This window comes from Pagrus pagrus, assembly GCF_965226575.1.
Source record: "Pagrus pagrus genome assembly, chromosome: 16".
NCBI lineage: Eukaryota > Metazoa > Chordata > Actinopteri > Spariformes > Sparidae > Pagrus > Pagrus pagrus.
Window position 1 is genome coordinate 8,910,692 of NC_140200.1, and position 22,749 is coordinate 8,933,440.

The window sequence follows — 22,749 nt, forward strand, 5'->3', positions numbered from 1 at the left end:
CAAAAAAGGATTGAGAAATGTGCTCGCTTCCAGAACTATGCATTTCAGTAAACTCCTCGCTTTAATAAGAGCTTTCTGGTTGTGTATTGAAATGTTTCACTCAAAGCAGAAACAGCTGGAAAAAGTCAAAACGAATGGCACAGATTTATTATTTTTCAAACATGTGATGCAAAATTGCAGTGCATGTCCTATTTTTACAGCCTGGCCTGCATTGGTATCCCGCTCTCTCTCCTTCTCTCTCTAATAGCATGGCTTGCACTGGTCTATGAATGCTGCAGTGCTATCGGGCTTGTTTTTGACTGCTGCAGATTCTCCCCTGGGTGGTGTAACTCTTCACCTCAATGTGGAGGAGGATGTTCCTATTGTGCTTCCTAATTGCAATGTGGTTGTTCCATTTAAGAGATAGAACATCCTTATCTGTTTACGTGTGTGATGTACTGTGGGAATAACTGGAAGAGATATTTTGAGTCATGTTTTCATTGAGATAATTGGAATATTTCATGCAATGTTTTCATTTTCTGACAGCTTTCAAGGCCAGGGCAAGACGTGGATATGGCTAATTCCCGCAAAGTTTGGAACAATTAAAATTGTTCGTCTTTTTGCGAAGCTGCTGTCTTTTCGTTTTCTTTCTGCCATTAAGCGAATTTGGACATCGTAGCACGTCTTTGATCTCAGGTCACTCCCCATCTTTTCCATTTTAGTGGGCCCACACACTGCCATCATGCCCCTGGCCCCGTCATCCTGCACCAACACAGTTTAGTCAGCGCGCATCCTGAAAAGCAGACGCACTAATGATTCAGATGAGTGATGTTATAAGTTCAGCGGTGTGAGAGAGTCCCTTTTAACAGCTACTGTGGAGGATAGACAAAGCAAAGCAGCAGGCTGCCTGATGACAGCTCGTGAGCCACACTGAGAGACATTAAGTTTGAAATATTTCAGCATATATCATTCAGAAAATGAGCGTGGATATAATGTAACAGTTATATCAGATTGTAAAGCTGATGTAATCAGTCCCATAAGAGTTGAATTGAGCTGAATCGCTCTATTATTCAGTGAAGTAGATTTGCATTGTTTCAAGTTTCAAGTTTCAAGTTTTTTATTGTCAATTTCTCCACATGTACCAGACATACAGGGGAATCGAAAAAAAGCCTTTGGGATTTGGTTGTGATGCATATCAAATATTACTTTTCAAATTCAAATAACATCATTGAAATAAATGTACGAGAATTCAAATCAATCAAATCACAGAAAATAAGATATTTTATGTGGCACTGAACCGGACCTCTTTTTCTCTCAATCCCGCCCTTCTATTAGTCTGAACCCCTGTTAAAAATCACAGACCTCAGAGTCCTGCCTATTTTGACACAGTTAGAGCAGGAGAAAAAAAAAATCTAATGCAGGAGTTTTTTCCAAACACCTGTAGAAACAAATACCATCAAGAATCTACTTGATTATGTGTACATAACCTAAAGTTCTGTTGCCTATACAGTCACATCCATAAATCTGCAGTGTGTCAGTATGCCACTCACAAACATGTCTGCCTCAGACACTTAAAGCTGCCCTCCCCCCTGCCAACCTTTGACTGGGTTGGTTAAGAGCCACTGAAAAGCAGAAATGCCTCATAAAGAATTTCTATACTGGCATGCAGTTCGTTTTGAATTTTGGTTATTTCTAATATTAGAGCTGAAATTAAGCTGGTCATCTTTGATAATAAATGAATCATTTGAGTAATGAGAGCAGTGCGCATTCAAAATGTGCTGATTGCTGATTTTACAGACAAAATGATTCTCACTTAACCTAAAAAAATCATCTGCAGACTGATGGATAGTGCAAATAAATGTTATCTGCAGCCTTAATTAATATATTTTTTAATAATCAGCACTATTCATCAATGTTTACAACTCAAGCTGAAAATATAATTAAGTCTCCATCACCCAGGGGCCTGAAAACAGTCAAGTAATGATGACTGATCAGTGATGCAAGTTCCTACACGCAGGAACAACAAGCCTCATTTACCAGCGCTTATGCAGAAATAAAGTACGTCAGTCATGACACACAGCACTTCCGTCGCCTTGATGTACACTGTTTACACTCAGAATTTCTGGGTAAGCTCCTGACTGACCTTGGCACCGGGCCACTCTGGCATCATTTCCACGCTCACTCCCATTCCTCCAACCTTACGTTATGGGTGTAATATTCGGGATGTTGTTGATGTCTGAGCTTGAAGGAATCCCTTCCTGCTGGATGCTCAGCCCCGTTTCCTTAAAGACTCAACATCAAAAATGAGACACATGGAAATGACTCACACAGTTGTCCCCAGAGTTCAGACACTTCAACCAAAGTACCATGTTGACAGGTTCAAAACAGGATATGAGCTGGATAGGTCTATGTTTATTGCAGATGGCGGAATACTTAAGAGAAGTGATAGCTGAAAGCTCTGATAAGCAACTCAGGCAGCTGCAGTCACGTATCCACTGTGTCGTGTAAGTAGGCACTCAAAGACTGAACTCACGCACCATCAGCAGTAACAAAAAGTCTCAACTTAAGACCAATGAGAGATTTCTGTCACTTCAACCCTCCACTGTAAAAAAGGCCAAACATCAGTGGAGGCTTGAAGTCGTACGAAGCCATTTTCTAGAATTACAACTCTGTTAAGCACACATTGTACTCAGACTTGACCCTGTAGTTGGGTAAATTCTGCTTCTGCAAAATATTTCACAGTTAGCACTTTCGCAGGGCACTTTTCCCAAGGTGTTTTAAAAACTAAGAATCTATAAAAACTCATTAATTACAATAGCCCATGACCTTATGGGCTACCTTAAGCCATTTATAAACTGACCGATTTCTGCTTAGGTGTGGGATTCTACAAGTGAGAGTGCCTCTAAAACATATAAATTAAACATTAATATGAGATATGTAGGCTGCACTACCATGTAACCATCATCAGCACGTGCTAAACTATGGGAAATCAATCATGACTTTTTTTGGACCAGTTATTCTCTAGATAGATAGACAACCATATAATCATTACAAATCGTATAATCTATCAAAGTCTTCTCTTATGACATCTCTGATTTCATACCCCCGTTTCTGTCATCTCTCTGCTATTCTGTCAAAATAAAGGCCCAAAAAAACAAAAAAACAAAATCTCAACAGTCTGTTTGTCTTGTTTTTCTGCAGAATATGTCCAACTATGCTCTGACTTTGCTCATATTCATACATGGGCTACATCTGCTAAATGCTTACAGCTGCAAATAGATTTGCCCGAGTTTTGGACCTATTCAAATTTACAGTAATTTCTAAAACAGGCAGTTGGTTTGGTTTGTATAGAGGGCCATTATGCCAATTAAAGAAAAAAAACATTGTGAATTAAGATAGATTCATAATTATGGGATAGAAAATTGAGATTATTTGATAAAAAAGACATAATTCTCAGATAAAAAGTCATAATTATGAGAGAGGAAGTCATAATCTTTAGATAAAGAGTCACAATTATGAGACTGACAATCAGTACTATGAGTTAAAAGGAATAATTATGAGATTATAAGTCATAATTCTTAGATAAAAAGTCATTTTTATGAGATAAAAAGTCATAATTATGGGATGAAAAGTAAATTCTTAGATTTAAAAACCCATTACTACATACAAAGACATAATAATGGGATAGAAGGTCGAAATTATGACATAAAAACAATAATTAAGAGAATATAATATCATCATTTTGATTTTTTATCTCATAATTATACATTTTTATGTCATTATCTTGACTCTCCATGGGAAAATGTTTTTAATCAAGCTTAGTTGTCAACTTAGTGTTTTTGTCTTTAACTCGCAGCTTTGCCTCCTGTCTTTCACAATAAAAGTGCTGCAGGGATGACCATGTTGTCACAATTTAAAACCGCCTCCCTGGCTGTGGACTGTGGAGAAACTGGAGCAGTCTTCCAGTGGCTCGATGCAGTTCTTCAGAAGTTAGCATCTAGTGGGCCTGAGAGGAACTGCAGCAGCAGGAGCCTCAACATGCTCATGAGGCTCGGCACGACATGTGCTCCCTCCGACTCCGGTTTATTCCTCAGCGAAGCAGAAAGTCCCTGACATGCAGAGTCGAGGACTTTAGACCTGCTACTTGCACAAAAATATCCGAGACTGATTTGAAATGAATGCTCGACGTGGATTCATGAGACAAGTAGCTACATCAGAGCGTGTTATGCTATTAGCCACCTAAGCTAAAGTGACATCAATAACATGTATACGCAGTCGTGTGGTAGACGCACTGTTCACTATCACTATATTAACGTTGTAATGGCCTTTGCCATGTAGTGCTTTGTTACATTGTAATAACACCTCGAACATCGTCGTCAGGATGGCCGAGCGGTCTAAGGCGCTGCGTTCAGGTCGCAGTCTCCCCTGGAGGCGTGGGTTCGAATCCCACTTCTGACAGACATCTCTTTTTCGCATGTTTTGATCGGATCTGGTCTCACAGTTACACTCGTGATGTTTTTATATCGCTGATGTACATGAGTAGAAGCACAGTATCGGCTCTATATTATTATTTCCCAACATAGGAGCAGTGTTGTGTTGAAAGAGGACAAGTGGATGATCATTTAAACGGAGCTTATTTTCACAGTAATGTGGTGTGCACGGCTACAAACTTTGTACTTCAGCAAACAGAATTTTCCAAAAAATACATACATACATAAATAATTACATTACAAAAAAATAATAAACAATAAAATGAATAATTAAAAAAAGCTCAAAACCACTACTTACTACCATTTTCTTTAGCAGCTCCTTTTTTGGAGACTTAGTTAAATGACAGAGCAATAATGAGAACGCTCATTGACAGTGATTATGCAGCCAGACACTGTCTGAAATCATTCATTTCAATCAGTGATAGTAAACATAAAAATTATTACACTTCTTGCTATTTGAGAGCAGCAGAAAATGTGGTGAAGTTAAACAAATGGTGCAAAACTGTGTGTTAAACTGTGATGTAGCCTCTTCATTACATCACATATATGACACTAAATTAGAGAGGTGCTGCCAAATCTGTTACCTCTGCTTGGCTAAAGCCCAAACTTACAGATTTGCTTAGAAAGAAAGAAATCAAACAAAGCTGCAATTGGACAATTACAACAGGACATTTAAAATAGCATTCTCACAGGTGTCCTGGAAGTACAGCAGGATTTGTCCAGAGCGTGGCCTGCTAATGTAGGAGGCTCCTTCTCTTAGTTATATTTATACTCCCTCCCTGTGATCCTCAGTGTGCCCTCAGTGTGACAGGTAAAGGTTAAAGTGTGCGAAGCAGAGGTGAAGCCTGTCTGGACAGTCATTATCATGAGATTGGCACAGGCTCTTTAACGTATAGATTAAACTCTGGAGACAAAGTTTTATATCTCCTCGTATCTTCATCATCTCTTATTTATCATGCAGGGACAAGTGATCTATTCAGGGAGGTTTCCTTGTTTTTCTAGTGGCACGTTTTTTTCTTCCTAAATAGTATTTCAAATTAAGTATAAAGCAACAAAATCTCCAGGAAGTTACTTTTTGATGCTTTAAAATACTTGCACCTGCATTGAACTTACAGAAAAAATACATAACACTGATATCAGAAAAAAATGTTTTGTATTTTTTGTGTTTAATTGCAATTTCTTTCTTTTTGCTGTGCCATAATTTTAATAATTATTTAATATTTCATGGTGGAAGATTAACTGTATTTCTCTTGTTACATGTTATGTGAAAAATTTGATGCTGTCTAAATTAATGTATCAATGCATCAAATCATACAGCAATGTTGGTATTTGTTTGTTACCATCGGTGAACCATTTAAATAAGAGCATTTATCACATCTTGTATTCAGTCTTCAACTTTGATTTAAACCTCCAAGTTTCACCCTTTAACTGGGACCATTTATCAAGGTTTCAGCTTCCTGGGTGTTAAGATTTCTGAGGACTGTGATTTAACATCGCAGGAGTCCTGCTGCACAGCAGGTTGCACGCTAATTAGCCCTGATATTTTAACTGCAGCCAAGAAGGAGGGGGGGGGGTGCTAAGCCTGAGCAGCAGTGCACACGTGCGAGCTTGACGGATGGTGAGCTTCGAGGCGTCCCGCTGCGACTGTGATCCAAACTGCTTTCACATGGTAGAGGCTAGACAGCTGACAGCAGACTGGAATGCCTTTTAATCATATTTAATTCAATTTAATGTAGACTACAGGTTCTGGGAATTGATTACTTTGTGGCACTTTGAGCACTGAGAGGCTGGCAGTGGATTCCCTTAAATGGGAAAAATAATAGTTTCAGAATTAATTTAATTAAAATATAAATCTCCTCTTCCTGATGAGTCAGACTGACTCTGAGGAGTGAGGAGAGGCGCCTTCCTCGCACAGGAAAGCTCAAAGCGGAGAGGACAAAACCTCGTCCTCAGCAGTTCTTCTGAGTCACTCTCACTCACCGTCGTGACTCAGCAGGGGGTCTTTCTGCTGTTTTCTCCCATGAGTCAGGACACAATAAATCTGCCCACCTCGAGTCAACCCCACCCCACTGTGACCCACCAAGCTCCTTAAGACTCAAGACAGATGGCAGTGTGAGGGCTTGCCCCACTGTGTGTGTGTAGGCTTTGTGGGAGTGGGCTATCTTGTGATGAAGCATTTCTTGAAACTCGTGGTATCACAGGGAGGGATCGGCATGCCGGCTGGGAGCCTCTGATAAGGGAAACCGCTCACATATTCTGTGGCCTTTGTCATTGAACAGAGCAGGCCAACCCCAGGTGACATTTAGACGAGGAAAGTCTCTAAAATACTTCCACACACTGTACCTTTTCCATGTAATAGCAGGTCAAACATGTACGATCTGATGTTTTGGGCCTTGGGAGCATTTCTCTGTCACCACAAGCTGTGAGACTTCGCCAACCAGGCAGCTGGGCTGAAGTAGGCTAATTAGCTTCTGATTAAAGTGCCCTGGGCAATAAACAGATAAATTAAACAATGACATCTTCGCCCATTTATCTTGAAATGACCCTTGAGAGAACTCTTCTGTCGGGTGTTTGTTAAAATGTACACAAATTTGTGTCTGCTTTGTTTTGGTGCTGATGGTTAGAAGGCGTGACGCAGCAAACAGGAGAGCTGGTGTGAAATGGGCTCAACTCACTGACATTTTTGACAAGTGTTAAGCGACAAACCCACCACTCAGGTCACAGCATGTGTCCTGACAGTGACGAGTTAAATTAGCTTTTTCTTGACGGTAACCTGTTGCTATCTTGTTACTGCTGTCACTATGAAAAGCAGTAGATTTACTGCTGCAGTCTTCAGCAGCAGTAAATCTAACATCCAACTAAAGCAGGTGAGGTTTGTGGATGCTGTGCAAGTCTGGGAATTCTGGGAAATGAAGAAAGCAAAACTAAAATGTGATTTGTTGTATCATCCAATATCACAAATTTGCTTTGAAGGCGATGTCACAAGAACATTTATTTTTAACAAGAATCATTTCACATTTTGTATCTGTTGTACTATCTTGCTCAAGACGAAACAGAGCAATAACTGCAGCCACATTAAGATGACTGCAGGGACAAAAAGTGGCAGATAAAGAAAGGAACAATTATGCCTAGTCATAGATTGCCACTGAGCCTTCAAGTGCTTTCTAAAAGCGTGTTTAACTCCCTTTATGCAATGGTGAAGTCCGAGTCATGTGTCCAAAGCCTCAGCAGATTTCAGTCCAATCTCAGAGTGATTAGCGAGGCTTTTCATTCTATCCTTAGCTTCCCATGTAACTGATTAGCAGGTAGGCCCGCTTCTGGAGGGAGGCTTTTGAACTGGTTTCTTGTTACTCTGCTTGCAACAGCTCGGGTGCTTCTGTGGGAGTTTACATCTTACATGCTATGGCTTTGGAGCTATTTATTTTCACTTTGGCTCTTATTTGATTTTGGATCATGTGAGTATTCATACTTTGTCTGCATATTGTGGCTGGACTGCTTTATCTCAAATGCATTAAGTATTATTTGCATAGCAGCAGAGGCATGCACTTACAACAGACATAATGACACGGCAAACTGCACCTGCAAAAGATCAAATTGTGTTTGAATTTAAGTAATTTTTGTAGTCGTTTCTGTTATTTGAACAAAGAAAGGGTGCAATAATCCATGTTGAACTTGATGAACCCCGGCTGGCCTGTGTGCAGGATGTGATTTTTATTTTCCTTGTTTTAACTTTTTTTTTAGGAGCCTCCGTTGGCAAACATGACACCTTAGGGATAAATAGCATTATTCTAGGGATCCAAGGCCACATATGTTTCCTGGTCATGGTGAGTAAAGAAAATAGTTTTTGCAATTGTAATCCACTGAGTAGAAAGAGGCAATTCATTTGCTTAGCAGCAGCTAGTTTGCAGAATAATTGTCCCTGCCATGTTTTTGAAATAACTACATTGTGCAACCTTACAGTACACTGACTTACCTTTACATACAAATATACCTTTGTTATTATCACCCTTGCCATCTGCTGGCTTCCTGCAAGAAAGCATCTCTAAAGTCATATTTTTACAGAAGAATTTGTTGCTCAGTAGCTATGCATTTTTGTTATTTTATATTTGATCTTAAGGTTTGGCTTGTTCCTGAAGTAATGAAACATATGATGGATTATGTCAGCATCCAGTGTGGCTATACATACATATGGTTACAGATGATGATTGATATTGTAACATCATTGACAGAAGAATGTTTTAAATCTCTGAATTCAGTTTGCTGAAATAGAATTTTACCTTTATAATCCTGGATTACAGAGGGCAGACAACCTTTTCTACTCGAGTTACAGTGACTCAAAATGCTCGTCGGCTATAAATGGGTATACTTTAGGTTCAACCTGGAGACTTAAAGGCCGAGGCTTGCAACAAGACATGTAAGAGTATTTACAGGAATCCATTACTTTCCTTTTTTCTGCCAAGATGCTCAGCTAAAGCAAACATTTGCTGCTTTACTGTCTATAATATTGCTAATACAACAACAAGGACAACAGCCAAACCTGTTCTTTATATGTGTCAGTCAAGCTTGGCCTATTTTTGAGTCTCAGAATTTGACTCATTTTTATTTGCATATCATAATGGGCTCGTGTCCCTTTCCATCAGGCAACAATGAATTATCTTTACCTCCTAGTATTGTCATAAGAATGCATTGTGCTTATTGCAGAAATTGCTGCTTTTTATAGGTAATCCTTGCATTATTGATTGCAGGAAAAGCTGGTTAACATTGTCTTTTCTTCAGTGACAATCACCGAGGCAGTGTCCACTTTCACTGCTAGCAGAGACTTAAGCTCGTTATTTAAAGTCACTTGGAGGATTTATTTGTGGCTGTATCCTCATTATCCCCGTCTTCATGTACTCTTTGATCTTCTCAGCAGTCTGAACACACAGTATGGAACAACCATGTCGTGTGTATCCTGTTTTAATATGTAGCAGATATTTGCAACAGCTGCTTAACAGTGAATACATCTATTCTTCGTGTGGATACATCTGTCTGTTTTGTGTCAACCTAAATATGACAGTAGTGTAAACTATAAAAATCTATAATAGGTATACAGGCTTTAAGATGTGTAGAAGTACTGAAGAAGAAGATTCTGAGATCAGTGTTTACTGTCTTCAAGAATAAAACAGCAAATCCAGTTGCCTTTGACTGAGTAATACAGCCTTAAAGGTAATCTCTATAAATAGATATCTGCATATGAATGAAGAGTAATATTAACCAATCAGGTTTTATTGGGCTTTGGTTACATGCAGGTAAAAACTGTGCAAATTAGCCTCAATGCATCTCGGAATCCATCGGCTGTTGTCTGAAGACAATTTGGCTTTTAATAAGCTTATAAAAATCAAAAAAGCAGGTATCCGTTCATCGAGATAGGCCAAAAAGCTGCCTTGCGCCCCTTTTTGAGTTTCAAGTTGCTTATCCAACCAAGTATAACAAGTATCACATAAATTTGTAAAGTTGTGTGTGCACGCATTATCCTTTTTTTGCATCACTTAGCACGATTATAACATTGAAAATATCTCTCCATGTACACGAGTCCTAAAGATTACATTTCGTCATTATTTCACAAGCCTGTATGTAACCTAAGTAATGATCTTACTTAGTAATGAACCTTAACCAAAGTGCTCAGTAATGTAGTGTCCTTCATTCAAAGAAACGTGGCACAGGCACAAAAGATAGTCGTACAGAGTCACAAAAACAATTAAAAATTCATTGAAGTTGCTGTGATACTATGTTGGCAAATCACATTATAAACGATAACTGGTGCAGGGAAGAGGAAGTCCTAGCCTGAATATCCATTATCCAGATATCAACAGGCTACCCTGAAAGCCCCGAAACACCCGCAGTACCCCCAGAGGGTAAATCATCATGAGACAATAGCCTATGGGTTCCGACGTTGCCATTATGGTGTCTCCTTTTAAGTATTTTCTTTTTCAGACGAGCTTTATGTCAGCCCTCATCAAACATGTTCAGGTACTACTTTAGGCTTAAGTCGTTTAAAGAAGATGCCAAGGAGTCGTGCTGGGTTACCAGGAATAGCTAAAAAGGGCGTAAAAGTGCAAGGGCAAGTCTCTGTTTGCACGCAGGTTAGCTGAGTTGCATGTCAAGGAAACAGTCATGTTTTTATTTCTTTTTAACATTTAACTAATCACTCTGGTTTTATTTATTTTTTTCAGCCTGGGATGAATGGGAGCCATGCAGACGTGTGGTGCCACACCTTCCCCAAGGCAGCGTAGGAGAAACATGACAGCCCCCTGTACCTGTTTGCCAGTGCTGACCTGCCCTCTTCTTCTGCTCAGCTGAAACCATCTTTCATCCAGAGCAGGGAGACTACCCACCAACATGTCTTCCCACAAACGAAACTTCCAGTGCTTCAATGCTGTAGGGGGTGATGGCTCCCACAAGTCTCCTCTCTCCTACAAGCATCACAGCGTCCGGCTCCCCAGGATCCCCCAACATGGCATGGTGGCTAATCACGAACCCCCGGAGGAATGCTACCTTTGCTCGGAATATAGACACGCTCAGGCACTGGAAGCGTTAGAGACGCCTTTGTATCACTCTCATGCACCATATCACCACCACCATCCACACCAGTATGTTCTCGGGAGACCCATCAGGCCTGAAGAACACCCTGTGGCACATTCAGGCAACAATCGCCACGTTCATCATCACAGGCACAATAAGAGGGTGGTGCTAGTGAAGAATAGCGACCCCTCTTTCAGGAAGACCATCGTCTTGCACCGCAGGAGTCTACGCAGTTTTGGGCTTTTCTTAGAGGAAGTTTCGGAGCTCATGCAGTACCACATCAGGAAGTTGTACACTCTGGAGGGCCGCAAGGTGAGCTCATAAACACCTGGAACTAGAAGTTTATTTGAAGTGTTTTTTTCCCCCCCGTATTGTCTTACATAACCTGCAGAGAGAGCTTTTAGGAGTACATGGGTTGTATGATACTTTATTTTATGTGTTCAGGAAACTTTATTCTCCAAGAGGAAGTTTCTGTCCTTGACCCATAGTACATTCCTTTCCTTGTGTTTTAATAGATTGAAAAGGATGGCCAAAACTGAAATTAACAGTTTTACTATGAGTATCGTTTGTAATTAATTTGGCTTTTAAAAATGTACTCTAAAATGTATTTTGCTGTGAAGTGCTCCTCCAGTGTTTTTAATCATGCCTGAGATTAAAAAGCAGAGTGAAAGAGAGGCCTCTAGTGACAGGACCGATTCCCTGCTGAATCCCAGTGTCAGCCCTACTGCAAACATACATTTCAAAAAGTTATTTTATGACAAATTTAACAATTTAACACAGATACCTTATCTGTATTGTATTATTGGGCATATTTTGAAAAAAATACACAAAATATATTTAAAAAAATGATATGAATAATGACATTTGATTGTTAAACCCTCTTAAAAAGGTGCCACTCTTCATTTTTACAATACTTACTTTGAAATTCCAAAGCATTTCTGAAGCAGGACAGTCTCTTCTGTGCTCTAAAATCACACTAAAATCCAAATGAGACACCCAATACCTGATATTGTTAGCATTTAAATCAAATATTCTGTTTTATGTGTGTTTGACTGTTTCTTTTTAGCTCCTTTGAGCAGCATGGTAATTTCATTTAGGAAGAAAAACTATAACTAGATATGTGCAATTCTTCAACATTTACACAACAACTTAACACTACATTATCTGTTTAATTCAGTTGGCGCTTACTAGTTTGTTACAATCAAAGTCTAGTGGGATAAGTATTTAGAGTGTGTGCATGAGGGAATGAAATAGGGATATTCCCTCACACACACACACACACACACACACACACACACACACACACACACACACACACAGATTGTATGTTTCTCCCCAAACCCCATTAATCTTGGTCAAATCAGAGCTATTTTTGAGAGAGGAAAAACAGGTCAACGTTGAAACTCCACTCCCTCTACTTTGATACCAGGGGTGTCTCAGAAATGTGTCTTCCACAGTGGCAATTAATTATCTTCACCTGGGCTTTGTGTGACCACGGTTGAAGCCATTCATCTGTCTTTACCAACAGTGGATTTAAGATTCAAAACTGCACTTTCATCAAAACTGACTGCTCATGAGCAAAATAAAATCAAAACAACTCTCAATATTTCAGTCTACATGTCTTCTCTGAGTTTCAAAGCTGTCAGAAGTGAATAGAAGCAGCAGTATTCAATATCAAGTGTCTTGAAAATGTAAAAGCACACTTACATAAATTAAATAGATAGGAGTAGCAGTATTTGATTTACAACTTCACCGCATAAAGAATAAAAACATCCAATAGAAATTATACATAGGTGTCGATTTGATACAGTATTATAGTGACAGTACATTTTTTAACAACTCAGTGCCATTTTAAAGTGCTTTATGAGTAGCAATTTGTAAAAAAAAAAGTGTAATCCCAAAGCCTTATCAGTATGGAAACAAAATTCAGAAGCTACATTTACTAGGCCCATGTCAGGAGATGCTAGGGAAAACAGGTCAGTACACACTCACCCCCTAGATTAGCATTCAGGCTAATCACCTGTGAGAGAGATGACTGTGGTAATGATGATGATGATAATTCGCCTGCATCATGTTAGTCATCCACTTTTTTTTTAGCACCTTATTACCAAGTATAAAGGGAGATTTCTTGTTTCTGTCACATAATAAATCTTAGATGTAGGTTGTAGCAAAATAAATCAGAGTAATGCTGTTGTGTTAATGGATTACAATGCTTAGACCACTGTATTTTCTTATCTAAACCATTTGGTTTACTACTGTAACACACTCGGCAGGCTTGAGCAATACCCATAGCTGTTACAAGTGAAAATGACAGCTCACTATTGCAGGCATGCGCTGTCATCTTGTGAAGTCTCCCTGAGATCATCCTGGATTACTCTTGACTCACGGCTTTCTTCTGAAGGGATTAAGGGCACCCACCTGCACCAAACAGGGGACAATGCCAAGACCCAGTTAAATATCTTCACCATAACACTTATTTTCTAAATGTTTCTCTATTAGTATTTTCTATTTGGCATAGTCCTATAGGTTTAGTAAAAGAACACACATTTACTAACCTCATGACAAAAAGACATCTGACCAACACATTTAAGTTTTAAAACTGGTTACTGTCTGGATACTTTCAATATTAATCATATAATAATATATATGACAATATTAAAAAACATAAAGGTTAGACTTCTTGCTATTTGAGTAATAAGTAAGTATAAGTAAATAGCCTGAAATCTGCCTAGTTAAATTCCCCATCTACTTCAAATTACTGCATTTAAATGAGATTTAATCCAAACTGCTTCAAATCAAACATGCTTGCAATCCCTTCACCTATTACCTATATTGTGCAATACACTTTATTCAGTAAGCAGACTCACTCTTAACTAATATTTCCTGTTCTTCTGTTTCAGATTGACAATGTTCAGAGTCTTATGCAGTGCCCCAGTTTCCTTGTTTGTGTAGGACGTGAGCCCTCTCACCCCTCCTTCGTGGAGAATTTTCGCAAAACATCTGATGACAAACTTCCCAAGCTGAGTGTGAGGTCAAGCCCCAGCGGGTGTAATGAAGGAGTTGGGGGTATGACAAACATTTTATTGAAACAGACTTTTTTATTAATTATATTATTTTAATTATATTAATCACATGATAAGCACAGTTTATTTGGATAATACAATATAACTGTATTGTACATATAATAATGAGCAAGAGACCAATGACATCTATTGTTTTTATTTTTTGTGTCTCAATGGTAAAGGAGTACCAACAAAGAAGAGTGGCATTAGTCCAAAACTGGAATCTGACCCCAGAGATACCAGGCAGTCATTGTCATCTGACAAGTCAGTACCGGATGGAACAGACTCCCTGGATAATGTGGATTCCTGCCCTCGCACCAGTGATGGATTGAGAGATGATGATATAGAGAAACGGGTTCGGGTTAATAAAGATGGCAGTTTATCGATGGAAATGAAAGTGCGCTTCCGGCTTCAAAATGACGAAACATTACATTGGTCAACAAAAGTAAGAAAGACTGGCAATACCACTGAGTACCTCCAAGGAAACAGTAACCCCTATTTTGCACAAGTTAGTGATAAAAGTTTTTCAGAATCTGAAAACATCTCTGCTGGTGAGCAAGACGAGGCTTACATCACACGGCGCAATCAAAGACATACAGAGGAGCCTCACTGTCCTCATTGCTGCAGTCAATGCCAGGGTTATGACATCTGGAAAAATGTCCCAGAGGCCCATGGAGCAAAGCGCTGCATTCAAACTTCCAGCTCAAGTGCGTCCTCACATAAAATGCTCTCCAGAAAAACAGTGGTTGAAAGGAAAACTATATCTAGATCAAGCGACGACCATACAGAACAAGTGCTTGAGAGTTGTGTGGAGCAGACTGTTGAGGCAGCTGAAACTGTAGAGTACTGCATCATCAGGAGTGAGGCGTGCTCACCAAAGTGCAATATGCAATCTTACACACTGGACAACTGCGAAGTGTGTGTTGACAGTTCCCCAAATGATCAGGTCAACGTCAAAACTGCTCAAACACCAGAGCAAGAAGAATGCACAGGATCTGATCCTGGTGCTTCCTCTGTGGTATTAACAGACCAAGAGGAGGATCAAAATGATGAGGAGGCTGATGTCCCACCGAGTGCTGCAAGTGCAGTGTCGGATGCGGCATCACCTGCGCAAAACTTATCCCTGAGCCCTACGGACAGAGCATCCAATGCTTCAGGGAGCTCAAGCAAGTCAAGAAAATCCAAAAAATCATACACTTGTAATTGTGGTGTGTCTAATGATCCCGAGGATGATACAAAAGGACAAATCAAGGCCCAAGCTGAAGAAGAAGGTGATATACAAAGAGATCAATCAAGTGCCATGTCTGTAAAATCAAATGCCTCTGGCAGGTCAAATAAGTCTGAAGATGTAGAGGAGAAAAGATCCCGAAGTGCCATGTCAGTTCATTCATATGCCTCGACAAAATCGAAATCCGATGTTGCAGATGTTACAGCAGAAGAAATACAAACACAGGATGACAACAAACCACAAGAGAGACCATTAAGTGGCATCTCCATTAAATCCTCTAAATCTGAAAAATCAGTGAAGTCAGAAATGGCAGCTGAACAACAAAAATCGGAGGAGGATGTTGATGAAGAACGAGCATTAAGTTCCATGTCATCAAAATCCAAAGCCTCTGTTAAATCAAAGGGATCAAGAGTCTCTGTTCGCATAGATAAAGAACAAGCTGAGGAGGAAACTGAACAAAGGACACCCAGTGCCATGTCAGCTACATCAAATGCCTCGGCAGAATCTAAATCAGGAGCATCTGAAGCACTTGCAGCGGAGAGCATTCAAAACCCAGCTGAAGAAAATGAGGATGAAACTGGACAGAGAGCACAAAGCGCAATGTCAGTGAAGTCAAATGTTTCCGCAAAATCTGCAAAGTCAAGAACTTCTGAAGCTCCACCCAAAGAAAATGCAGAGGACAAATCTGAGGAAGCTGAAGAGGCAGGAGAAGATCAAGAGAGAGTGCCAAGTGTCATGTCATCCAAATCAAATACCTCTGCTGTATCCACACATTCAAAAGCATCTCAGCTTCAAGATGAAGAAAATGCTGTGGTAGATACTCAAGAGAGGGCATCAAGCACCATGTCAACAAGATCAGCAAAGTCTAAAACCTCTAATGTTGAGGTTCAACAAACTTCTGAGGAAGTGCAGGATACAGATGCGAGGACACCGAGTGCTTTGTCAGATGTGTCATCAAATAAAGCTGACAGTGAGGAGGAGGAGGCAGTGGAAACTGTGGAGAGAGCTCCAAGTATCATGTCAGTAAAATCAACAAAGTCAAATGCATCTGCAAGGTCCAGAAAATCTGAACAATTAAACTCTGGAAATAAAGAAAGTGAAAGAGCATCTAGTGCACTGTCAGCTAGGTCTATCAAGTCAGATATATCTGAAACATCTGCAAAATCTAGAAAATCAAAATCATCTGAAGTTGCAAATAAAGAAAGTGAAGACAATCATGAGGATGTTAATGATGGAGAGCAAACTGAAAACAGAGCACCAAGCTGCAGTGATGAGGCTGAGCAACATTCAGTCACACATGATGAAGCTGGAGTGAGAGCATCTAGTGCCATGTCAGTAACATCAGTAAAGTCGAAATCATCTGCAATATCCAGTAAGTCAAAAGCCTCTAAAGGCGGCTTTGAGGAAAACAACGATGAAGGGGAGATTGCAGAAAGAGCACCGAGTGCAATGTCAGCAAAGTCTGCAAAGTCAAATGCGTCTGCACTATCTACAAAATCATCTCAAGTTCTTCCCAAACATGATGATATTTGTGATGAAGAAGATGCTGAACAGGAGACCAGTGAGAGACCCTTGAGCTGCATGTCAGATAAATCCTGCAAGTCAAATATTTCAGCAAGATCAAGCAAGTCCAAATGCTGTGATGGTTCAGACAGAGAAAGTATTACTGAATACGAGGCAGAGAGGGGACCTAGTGCGCTATCAGTAAAATCAGCACATTCAAACGTGTCAGCCAAATCAGTCAAATCAACACATTCAAATATTTCTGCCAAATCTAATACGTCAAAGCACAGTGATGTTTATGCTGAAGAAAATATTGCAGCTCATACAGATGACAGAGAACGAGCTCCAAGTAATATGTCAACTACATCTGTTAAATCTGCAAAGTCAAATGCTTCAGCAATATCTAAGAAATCCAGGGGTTCTGCAATTCCTTCTGAAAACTGCAGTGATGCTCCTGAAGACATTGATATTGAAGGGGAGACTGAAGGCAGATCAGTGAGCTCTATGTCAGCACAGTCAGTTGAGTCAAAGAAGTCCAAATGTTCTGCTCATGTTCCAGCTGAAGAAAGCTTTGAGAGCCCTGATGAAGAAAATGACAAAGACCAAACTGAAGAAAGAGCACCAAGCTGCATGTCAGCCAAATCAGTCCAGTCACGTGTCTCTGAAATATCTATTAAGTTGAAAGGTGATGGCGCTCCTGATGAAGGAGATGGTGAAGACGAATCTCAAGACAGAGCACAGAGTGCCATGTCAGCTAAAACTGCAAAGTCATCAATTTCTACTAAATCTACAAAGTCAAAAGGACTCAATGGTCAAGCTGAAGAAAATATATCTGATCATGAGGAACGTGTAGAGAGAGCTCCAAGCAATTTGTCAGTAAAATCAGCAAAGTCAGCAAAGTCAAATGTTTCCAAAACATCTAGAAGATCGAAAGCTTCTGAAGTTCCCTTGGACGAGGCTGGTGACAATCCTGAGGACAGAACTGTTGAAGCGGAGAGTGAAGGTAGAGCATTAAGCTCAATGTCAGCCCAGTCAGAGAAGTCAAATATTTCTACAAGATCAAAGAAGTCCAAATGTTCTGCTCATGTTCCAGCTGAAGAAAGCTTTGAGAGCCCTGATGAAGAAAATGACGAAGAACAAACTGAAGAAAGAGCACCAAGCTGCATGTCAGCCAAATCAGTCCAGTCACATGTTTCTGAAATATCTATTAAGTCTGCAGAGAGAGCGCCGAGCACTTTGTCAGCTAAATCAGCAAAGTCCCATGTGTCTAAAAAATCTATCAAATCAAATGTGTCTGAGGTTTGTTCTGGGAAAGGTGATGGCGCTCCTGATGAAGGAGATGGTGAAGATGAATCTCAAGACAGAGCACAGAGTGCCATGTCAGCTAAAACTGCAAAGTCGACTATTTCTGCCAGATCTACAAAGTCAAAAGGACTCAATGGTCAAGCTGAAGAAAATATATCTGATCATGAGGAACATTTAGAGAGAGCTCCAAGCAATGTGTCAGTCAGATCGGGAAAATCAGCAAAGTCAAATGTTTCCAAAACATCTAGAAGATCAAACATTTCTGAAGTTCCCTTGGACGATGCTGCTGACAATCCTGAGGACAGAACTGTTGAAGGGGAGAGTGAAGGTAGAGCATTAAGCTCAATGTCAGATCAGTCTGATGAGTCAAATATGTCTACAAGATCAAATAAATCAAAATGTTCTGCTCATGTTCCAGCTGAAGAAAGCTTTGAGAGCCCTGATGAAGAAAATGACAACGAGCAAACTGAAGAAAGAGCACCAAGCTGCATGTCGGCCAAATCAGTCCAGTCACATATTTCTGAAATATCTATTAAGTCTGCAGAGAGAGCACCAAGTGGTTTGTCAGCTAAATCAGCAAAGTCCCATGTTTCTGCAAAATCTATCAAATCAAATGTGTCTGAGGTTTGTTCTGGGAAAGGTGATGGCGCTCCTGATGAAGCAGATGGTGAAGATGAATCTCAAGATAGAGCACAGAGTGCCATGTCAGCTAAAACTGCAAAGTCATCAATTTCTGCCAAATCTACAAAGTCAAAAGGACTCAATGGTCAAGCTGAAGAAAATATATCTGATCATGAGGAACATTTAGAGAGAGCTCCAAGCAATTTGTCAGTAAAATCAGCAAAATCATCAAAGTCAAATGTTTCCAAAACATCTAGAAGATCAAAAATTTCTGAAGTTCCCTTGGACGATGTTGTTGACAATCCTGAGGACAGAATTGTTGAAGGGGAGAGTGAAGGTAGAGCATTAAGCTCAATGTCAGCCCAGTCAGAGAAGTCAAATATTTCTACAAGATCAAATAAATCAAAATGTTCTGCTCATGTTCCAGCTGAAGAAAGCTTTGAGAGCCCTGATGAAGAAAATGACAAAGAACAAACTGAAGAAAGAGCACCAAGCTGCATGTCAGCCAAATCAGTCCAGTCACGTGTCTCTGAAATATCTATTAAGTCTGCAGAGAGAGCGCCAAGTGGTTTGTCAGCTAAGTCAGCAAAGTCCCATGTTTCTGCAAAATCTATCAAATCAAATGTGTCTGAGGTTTGTTCTGGGAAAGGTGATGGCGCTCCTGATGAAGGAGATGGTGAAGATGAATCTCAAGACAGAGCACAGAGTGCCATGTCAGATAAAACTGCAAAGTCGTCAATTTCTGCCAAATCTACAAAGTCAAAAGGACTTGATGGTCAAGCTGAAGAAAATATATCTGATCATGAGGAACATTTAGAGAGAGCTCCAAGCAATGTGTCAGTCAGATCAGGAAAATCAGCAAAGTCAAGTGTTTCTAAAACATCTAGAAGATCAAAAATTTCTGAAGTTCCCTTGGACGATGCTGCCGACAATCCTGAGGACAGAACTGTTGAAGGGGAGAGTGAAGGTAGAGCATTAAGCTCAATGTCAGATCAGTCTGATGAGTCAAATATGTCTACAAGATCAAATAAATCAAAATGTTCTGCTCATGTTCCAGCTGAAGAAAGCTTTGAGAGCCCTGATGAAGAAAATGACAACGAGCAAACTGAAGAAAGAGCACCAAGCTGCATGTCGGCCAAATCAGTCCAGTCACATATTTCTGAAATATCTATTAAGTCTGCAGAGAGAGCACCAAGTGGTTTGTCAGCTAAATCAGCAAAGTCCCATGTTTCTGCAAAATCTATCAAATCAAATGTGTCTGAGGTTTGTTCTGGGAAAGGTGATGGCGCTCCTGATGAAGCAGATGGTGAAGATGAATCTCAAGATAGAGCACAGAGTGCCATGTCAGCTAAAACTGCAAAGTCATCAATTTCTGCCAAATCTACAAAGTCAAAAGGACTTGATGGTCAAGCTGAAGAAAATATATCTAATCATGAGGAACAATTACAGAGAGCTCCAAGCAATTTGTCAGTAAAATCAGCAAAATCATCAAAGTCAAATGTTTCCAAAACATCTAGAAGATCAAAAATTTCTGAAGTTCCCTTGGACGATGTTGTTGACAATCCTGAGGACAGAATTGTTGAAGGGGAGAGTGAAGGTAGAGCATTAAGCTCAATGTCAGCCCAGTCAGAGAAGTCAAATATTTCTACAAGATCAAATAAATCAAAATGTTCTGCTCATGTTCCAGCTGTAGAAAGCTTTGAGAGCCCTGATGAAGAAAATGACAACGAGCAAACCGAAGAAAGAGCACCAAGCTGCATGTCAGCCAAATCAGTCCACTCACATGTTTCTGAAATATCTATTAAGTCTGCAGAGAGAGCACCAAGTGGTTTGTCAGCTAAGTCAGCAAAGTCCCGTGTGTCTACAAAATCTATTAAATCAAACGCGTCTGAGGTTTGTTCTGGGAAAGGTGATGGCGCTCCTGATGAAGGAGATGGTGAAGATGAATCTCAAGACAGAGCACAGAGTGCCATGTCAGCTAAAACTGCAAAGTCGACTATTTCTGCCAAATCTACAAAGTCAAAAGGACTCAATGGTCAAGCTGAAGAAAATATATCTGATCATGAGGAACATTTAGAGAGAGCTCCAAGCAGTTTGTCAGTAAAATCAGCAAAATCATCAAAGTCAAATGTTTCCAAAACATCTAGAAGATCAAAAGTTTCTGAAGTTCCCTTGGACGATGCTGGTGACAATCCTGAGGAAAGAATTGTTGAAGGGGAGAGTGAAGGTAGAGCATTAAGCTCAATGTCAGCCCAGTCTGAGAAGTCAAATATTTCTACAAGATCAAAGAAGTCCAAATGTTCTGCTCATGTTCCAGCTGAAGAAAGCTTTGAGAGCCCTGATGAAGAAAATGACAAAGAACAAACTGAAGAGAGAGCACCAAGCTGCATGTCAGCCAAATCAGTCCAGTCACGTGTTTCTGAAATATCTATTAAGTCTGCAGAGAGAGCACCAAGTGGTTTGTCAGCTAAATCAGCAAAGTCCTGTGTGTCTACAAAATCTATCAAATCAAATGTGTCTGAGGTTCGTTCACGCAAAACTACTGGTGCTCCTGATGAAGGGGACGGTGAAGATGAATCTCAAGATAGAGCACAGAGTGCCATGTCAGCTAAAACTGCAAAGTCGACTATTTCTGCCAAATCTACCAAGTCAAAAGGACTTGATGCTGAAGAAAATATATCTGATCATGAGGAAAATTTAGAGAGAGCTCCAAGCAATGTGTCAGTCAGATCAGGAAAATCAGCAAAGTCAAATGTTTCAGCAGTATCTAAGAAATCAAAGGCTTCTGACATTCCTACTGATCACATTGCTGATTCTACTGAAGAGGCAAATGAAAGCAGATCAGTAAGTTCAATGTCAGTCCATTCAGCCAAGTCAAATGTTTCTGCAAGATCGAGTGGGTCAAAATGTTCAGCTGATGTTCCAGTTGAAGAAAGCAATTCCCGACCAAAGTCACATGCTTCTGCAGTATCTATGAAATCAAATGCTTCTAATATTCATCCTGATACTAATACTTCAGAAGCTGGAAATGATGAGGAAGAAACTGAAGACAGAGCGGAGAGTGTAATGTCTGAAAAGTCATCTATTTCAGCAAAATCATATAAATCAGAAGTCTCGGCTGCACCAGGTGAAGAAAATGCTGATCGTGTGGAAAGAGCTTCAAGCAATATGTCAGTCAAATCAGCAAAGTCAAATGTTTCTCAAAGATCTGTTAAATCAAAAGCTTCTGCCATCCCCTCTGAACACAGTACTGAAACTGCTGAGGCAGAGAATGAAGGGAGGGTGAGCTCAATGTCAGCTCATTCAGTCAAGTCAAATATTTCTGCTCGATCAAAAAAGTCTAAATGTTCTGAAGTTCCAGCTGAACAAGGCTTTGAGAGCCCCTATCAATTAAATGACAGAGATCAAACTGAAGAAAGAGCAGCAAGCTGCATGTCAGTCAAATCTGCTCAGTCTCATGTTTCTGAAAGATCTACTAAGTCAAAAGCCTCTGGTGTTACCACTGATGATGTGGCTGAACATGAAACAACAGAGAGAGCAACAAGCGTCTTATCAGCTAAATCAGCAAAGTCACATGCTTCAGCAAAGTCTACAAAATCAAACACTTCTGAAGTTTGTTCTGGCAAAACTACTGCCATTTCTGATGACGAGAATGGCGAAGAAGAATCTCAAGAAAGAGCACAGAGTTCAATGTCGGCCAAATCCACACGGTCAGCCGTGTCTGTAAAATCAAGTAAGTCAAACATCTCAGATGCTCCAGCTGAAGGATGTAATACAGAACATGACAAAACTGAAGAGAGAGCACCAAGTACCATGTCCACTAAATCAGCTAGATCTGATAAATCTGTTGGCAATTCTGGTGAAGAAAATGCAGAAGCCGAAGAGAGATCACCCAGCAACATGTCAGCCAAATCAACCAAATCAAATATTTCTGTTTCATCAAGGAGTACGACAACATGTGAAGTTCCTCCAGAAGAACAGACTGAAAATGATGGGGAAA